Source organism: Myotis brandtii, unplaced genomic scaffold, assembly GCF_000412655.1.
Source record: "Myotis brandtii unplaced genomic scaffold, ASM41265v1 scaffold588, whole genome shotgun sequence".
Taxonomy (NCBI): Eukaryota; Metazoa; Chordata; class Mammalia; order Chiroptera; family Vespertilionidae; genus Myotis; species Myotis brandtii.
Window position 1 is genome coordinate 749,563 of NW_005370214.1, and position 7,306 is coordinate 756,868.

Genomic DNA, 7,306 nt, shown 5'->3' on the forward strand with positions numbered 1-7,306 from the left:
TGTCAGCATTTTGGAAAACCCTAACTTAACTCTGGTGCCGTGTCACATATAGAAATTTTTTGATATTTGCAACCATAGTAAAACAAAGACTTATATTTTTGATATTTATTTTATATATTTAAATGCCATTTAACAAAGAAAAATCAACCAAAAAAATGAGTTCGCGTGTCACCTCTGACATGCGTGTCATAGGTTCGCCATCACTGATATAGGATGATCTACCAATATAGGCGCCTTCATAAATGCAAGTGCACAATGTAAAGAAAGAGTTAAGAATGAAGTTGAGATCTCTGAGAGCACTCTACAGCTCTGGATCAGGCGACTTCCTATTTATTTTGGATTAAGCCCTTAAGCCAGCGGTTCTCAACCTGTGGGTCGCGACCCTTTTGGCAGTTGAACGACCCTTTCACAGGGGTCGCCTAAGACCATCCTGCATATCAGATATTTACATTACGATTCATAACAGTAGCAACATTACAGTTATGAAGTAGCAACGAAAATAATTTTATGGTTGGGTCACAACATGAGGAACTGTATTTAAAGGGCCAGAAGGTTGAGAAACACTGCCTTAAGCAATCAATGCACCTTTTAAATCTATATTGATTTTGCCCAAGAAAGAAGTATAATAATGAAAATATAGGTCAATTTTATTACTAATATTTGTTACATTGATTAAAAACAAGCAAGAATTAATCTAAAAAATTACAATAATTTGTTGTAAGTGGGACTGGTTACCAAGCTATTACATCTTTGTTTCAAATATATAAATATAATTTCATTTAAACTAAGATTTATTCAGGTCTTCATGGAACTTAGAGGCCATATTTGCATTTTAAAAAATTATCAATTACAATTTTCTGTCCAAACAGCCTGCTCTAGTTGTACAAAACACCACTAAACTTCAACATAGAGCTTTTGTATTCAAATAGATGGAATGCGAGAGTTCAAGTGCAGTTTGTCACTGACTGTCAGACTTCTCTGCACAAAAAGCCTATTCTAGATCATTCTTGAGGCAAAGTACCCATTTAGGACTTTCCTTTCCAGTTTTACTAACATACCACTGTGTGATCTGGAGAAAGGCACTTTAGAAAGCACTTTATCACGCATAAAAAGGCATTTGACTTCTAATAAAAGTCTATTGATAATAAAATAATCTACCTTTCCTACTTGATAGGAGTGTAATGAGAATGTAATAGGAATTTTGAAATGACTGTAAAATGTCTTCAATTTGTTGAAAGAATGGTAGAGGTCCTTAACGGAATGCAATTTTAAAAAATTGACTAGAGCCCCTCAATAGAATGCAAATCAGGCCCCTTGCCAAATGTGAATCATAATTTTCCTTATTTATTGAGGGCATCATAATGGCCAACATTACTTATGAGTGTAGCTGTTCATATTAATTAAATTTCTAAGGAATCCCAAAAATTGCACAAGAAACACAGTTCCAGCCTCGTGGGGACTTATATTCTAGATTTACACTATCCAAAATGGTAGTCACTAGCCACATATGGCAATATAAATTTAAATAAATTAAAATTTTAAATTGTCTTTCCTGTGTCATAACAGCCACATTTTAATTGTTCAATAGTCAAATGTGTCTGATGGCTATCAAATTTGACAACACAGATATAGATTATCATCACAGAAAGCTCTATTGGAGATCTGTTCTAGAGGCTTGTCAAATAGATGCTATAAAAATTAGTATTCAAGTATACAATTTATGCAATAACATTTTTACATATTATAGTCCATTTGTTTAGACTAGAGAACACAGGTGATTCATCAAAAAGTCAAAATGTCTCTGAAATCATCCAGCTACCCTAACATGAATTAACTAATTGTTTTATCTCAAACATAATAGGGTTTAATACAATATAGGTATTAAATAAATATTTGTTGACTAAATCCTATACAAAAGGCTAATATGCAAATTGACTGAACGGCAGAACGACCAGTCGCTATGACGTGCACTGACCACCAGGAGGCAGATGCTCAATGCAGGAGCTGCCCCCTGGTGGTCAGTGCACTCCCACAGGGCTGCTCAGCCAGAAGCCCTGAGCCGGGGTCACAGCTGGCGAGTGCAACAGCCATGGCAGGAGCCTCTCCCGCCTCCACGGCAGTACTAAGGATGTCTGACTGACTGCATAGGCCCTGGGGAGCGGGCCTAGCCATCAGTCAGACATCTCCTGAGGGCTCCTAGACTGGTGCAGGCTGGGCTGAGGTACTCCCCGCCCCGCCCAGTGCAGGAATTTCATGCACCAGGCCTCTAGTAAATTCATAAGAGACAAGTATTTCTTCTCCATACATAGGTTTTTGGAGGTCATTTTTCTCACTGTTAAGGGGTAACAAACACAATAATATTCTCTTCTCAAGAAGGAATGATAACAAAGGCAATAAGAAAATGACAACTTTAAGCAGGGAATAGGAAACTCTGCTAGATCAAGTGCTAGATAATGCAAGAGAATGTTTAAGATGAGCAAGTTCGATTTTGGGTAGAGTGAATAGAAAAGATTTTTTGGATTGCAGAAAGTATTTATGATAAATTCTGTAGAACAATTGTTAAAAGAAAAGTAAAAAGCTAGCTAGGTAAAAGAGCAGTATAAACCAAAGTTTTGGGGTGAAGAGAAAGGCTGATTTATTTTGAGGTAATGAATACAGGTTTTCAGTTGATAAAAGTTGAACGAAGTAAGTTTCTGGATTGGAAATAAAAAGCTACTGTTTTGGCGGGAGTTGACTACAGTATGGTCAAATTAGTCATTCTCATACACATAATGGTTCTTCTGAAAATATTGTGATAAACTTGTGCTTTAGAATAATTGTTTTTCTTTGAAAAACCAGAAAATACATGTATAATGATTGATTTCCCCAAAATGACTAAAGATATGAAAGAATCAAGAACCGGTAGATCCCAAGAGACAAATCACAATTCTAATGGAAAGATACATAGAAAAGTTAATCTAGCGATATAATAAAACTTCCTTTTTCCAGTGGAATGTACATATTTCAATGTGAGTATAAGCCAGATGGCAGCAGCCTTTGTTCTAACAGGGCCTGATGATAGTTTGTATATTTAAAATGTCACAATTACACAGTCATTCATTTTCCTGCAGATAGCAGTAAAGATCTGCTGCTGACAATTTCAAGTATAATCACTTGTCTTCTCTAGAGAACCATTTTGTTCTCTCCCTTCATCCACCAGAGTATCAAATAAAACTAACTACACAGCATGGTTTTGTATAGTGAAGATAATGGAAGCCAACTCATATTAACTACCAATCGAATAATTGATATAGGCAACTAGAAGTAAATGCCACATATAAGAATTATATAGAAAAAACATTTTAACACATGTATATTTATATATTTAAAAACATATTCAATGTCTCCATTAATAGCAATGTGTCATAAAAATGCAATAGTTTTGAAAACTGTGGGACAGAAAGTAATTTAGTAAAGCCATCTCCAGCTCTCCATCATCTTTCATATCATTCTTTCAAATATTGTTATTTTTCAAATACATATATTTTCTTGCTAATGTTTTACTAAATTGTGTATGTAAACTGGAATTTTCAAATACTAAAAATTAGAATATATGCTGAAAAAAATAAGTCTCCATTCTTCTCAAAACTTCCCAGTCTTTTCCCAAGATGTAACTACCATAACTGAATTGGTGTATCTTTCCACAAAAGGTTCTCTCTCTCTCTCTCTCTCTCTCTCTCTCTCTCCCTCTCCCTCCCTCTCTCTCTCTCTTCCCCTTTCTCCATCATATTTTATATGATGCTATATACACTATTAATAACAACAGGACCATATTACTAAATGCACTATTATTATTAAGACAGAAGATTATCCCAAGGTGTAGATGCTGCTCTTAGTCAATTACAAATGCAAACCACTGTTAGAATGACTATCTTCTTACACATTGTTTTGTGCATTTTTTAGTACACCTGTAGACTACTTTCTGAAAATATGATTGTTCAAAATATTTATGCATTTTAAATTTTGGTAGATATTTCCAAAGAGAATGTTTTAACACATAATTCTGGCAGAAGAATATCAGGATGTATTTACAAGGAACTGTATGAAGTGAGGAAGAGAATTGACTATTTTATGCACATCTTCCTCTTATGCCTCTGAGAACATACTCTAAGCCTGTAAATAACTAATTAAGTCTATAATGATCATTTTGGATTTAATAAACATCATTGCATTGTATATTTGATTGTTATAATTCCAAATGTGTCAGACTGATCAAAAACATATGCTATATGGTTATTTAATTTAGCAATTGCATGGAGAAACAATTATAAATGATGACTCGCGTTTTACCGTCCAGAAGAAACTTTTCTCCATTTATGAATATGTGGTATATATAACTTCAATTTCAAAGACAATAAAAATATAATTTAGCTCTGAAAAAACTGTCACTTGATAAATATTTTATAGATTTCTTAGCTATTACTATCATAAACGTAACCTAATAGAGCTAATTTTAGAGGAATGAGGAATCTAGCATTGAAATTCTATAATCTCATCTCACCAATTAGACTAACAAAAAGTAATCCAAGGTCTACTGGATTTAAATTTCAATGATGTTGATTAGTTCTTATGAAATTTCAAAATTATTGCCAAATAATATCCTTGTTTATAATCTGTTCATTTGCTTCATGAGAAACTATAATTTTTAACTATTTTAATATTCTAAACAAACCACACAGTGTAACACAAATGTAATATATTTTAAGAAATGCATATAATATAAGAATTCCTCCAAAGAGCCCACAGACACTAAAACAACAATTCCAGGTAATAATAAATATGAGTTCACATATTTCAATTTCAAGTGACAAGTAAGCTAATTGTGGTTTAATTTAAATTTTAATATGCAGGAATCAAATTATGTCCACAATTTGCACTAATTAAAGCCACATATATTTCCATATATGAAATGCATTTATGATGCCACTACATCATGAACTAATTATAACATGCATAAATATATGCACAAACATTTGGACAATGATTCTCAGCTTTTCACATCCAACTCAATCAAATAATGTTTAATTTAGTGTTAATGACTTTAATTTTGGAGAGCTGTATTTCATCAATCATTTCATTTTATGGTTTCCAAATGTGTTTATATAATCAGGTGCATTTATTTGAGTATTGTATGAAAGCAAGTACACACATCATATGACTGTATATTGTTCAATATGGACTGAAACATAGATAATGATTATTCTTGTGGTTAAAGCCTCAGATTTTATCACTGTTATATGATTCATGTATTTCATTTCGAGGCAATAGTAAATATTCAAAGAAAACAGGAGTCTACAGACTAGTAAATGAAGCTTTTCCTTATTTCTATGATGTTCCCCCCAACCCCCCACCCCCAAGTTCTTCTGTGGTCTCTTCATGTCACAGTATTTTCTCAAAATTCACTTTCCTGCAGAGGAGCCTATAGAGACACCTAGTGGGAAATTGTAATAGTGGCTTCTCAGGCTGTCCTTAATATTGACTTAATGATAGAAAGTTGACATCATTTATTTATTTGAACCACAAGAAGCAAACTGAAATAGTTTCAGTTGTCAGTTTTCTAACAAAACTCTAACCTAATTTAATTGCAAACATGTTTAATACTTCTTAGTGCAACAAAATTTATTTTAATTAGAATAATAAATATTTAAAATAAAAATACAAAACCATAAATTAGACTAAAATTTGATATTTTATTGCAGCTGTGAAGATTTTGGTAAGTAATAAAATAACAAACTAAAAATAAGTCCAATAATTGGTTAAGGCATTTTTACCTTTTCAGAAATTCTATTGTTTATCAACATTGAAAATTATGTCTGTCATACAACAATATTTATATCCCAAAAGTGTCTAACTATAATTAATATGTAATTTTAAAATTATGACATTTTAAAACTTTCATTTTGAAAATATATAAGTGACTTAATACTTTAAAAATAAATTTTCTAAAACATTTCAATCATGTTAGAAGATATTGCAAAAAAATCTAGTAACAAGCCTTTTGTGAGTGCAGTTTAAGTTGCCTGTTTATACAATGTACCTATAGCAAGTGGCTAGCATGCCCAGCCCAAAGGTTTCTAAATTTAACAGTTTAAAGGTTTCTTAATTTAAGTTGTATTATAAGATATTATTTTCATTATCTGATATTATAGATTACTTCTTTTCTCTCTCTCCTGCATGTCCCAAATTTTAACAAAATAAACAAAAATTGTTTCTAACAAAGTACATATGGCTTAACTAAAAAATATTTGCAAAACAGAGTCAGAAGAAATTTCAAGAATATTGCAAAATCTCAGGAGATTGTAATGTTCATCACCTCTAGAGGATGCAAGAAGATACGTTTGTGGCTCTATATATCAGATTCTAGATTAATCGTATATTTAATCAGGATTTCAAAACCACAATGTTATCCAAAATGTAACCAAGAAGGAGACAATATCAACGTTAAGATAATTCCAAAAGATACTACATAATTCATTCCAAAGTAAAATGGATTAAATATATTTAAGTGGTAAAACTACCCAATTACGAAAAGGCACAGTCACTTGTGCACTCAGCTTGCATTGGGCTACTTATGATCAACTTTTTTTTTTCTATGCCTGGGATGGACTGCCGGTTTAATATTACAAACATTGGAAATACACTCCTTATGGATATAAAGACCCCCTTTTGGGGAGGGTGGTGTCTAGTTTCATGGAAAGAGCCAGGAATACTTACTGTAGAGATGAATCTAGTGGAGTTTAGCAGGTGACTCTTCAAGAAACTCGCTTTCTATCGATACTGCATTTACTTAGGGGTTTCCAGCTTTTTTAGCCCACACCAAATATATTCAGAAATATTTTCTCTGAAAGTAGTTGCTATTCCCTTGTATCGCCCAGACATACCTATACAACGTAATTCTTAAAAAAAAAAAAAAAATAGCGCCCTTGCTTGCGGCTAGGTCTGAACCACTCCCTCTTCCAGTGTCCTTTACAGTATGTACATGAGACAGCAGCAGGGGCTGCATTATTCTAAATGGCAGGGGGAAGGCAGGCGATCAGCACTGGGCTGGAATCAATCTGTACTGACCACCGACAAGCCTGGCGCTGTCGGGGTTATTTTCACTCCTCCCTTTTTTCAATCCGAGGATTGCACAGTCCCACGTTCGCGTTACGCACATGGTCCAAGACTCCTCTGTCTCCTGCAAATGTGACATCCAAGGGGGGCTCCGGTTGCGCCGCCCGAGCCCAGCCAGGGACGCCTCCGCCCTCGGCTGCCACCTATCGGCCAC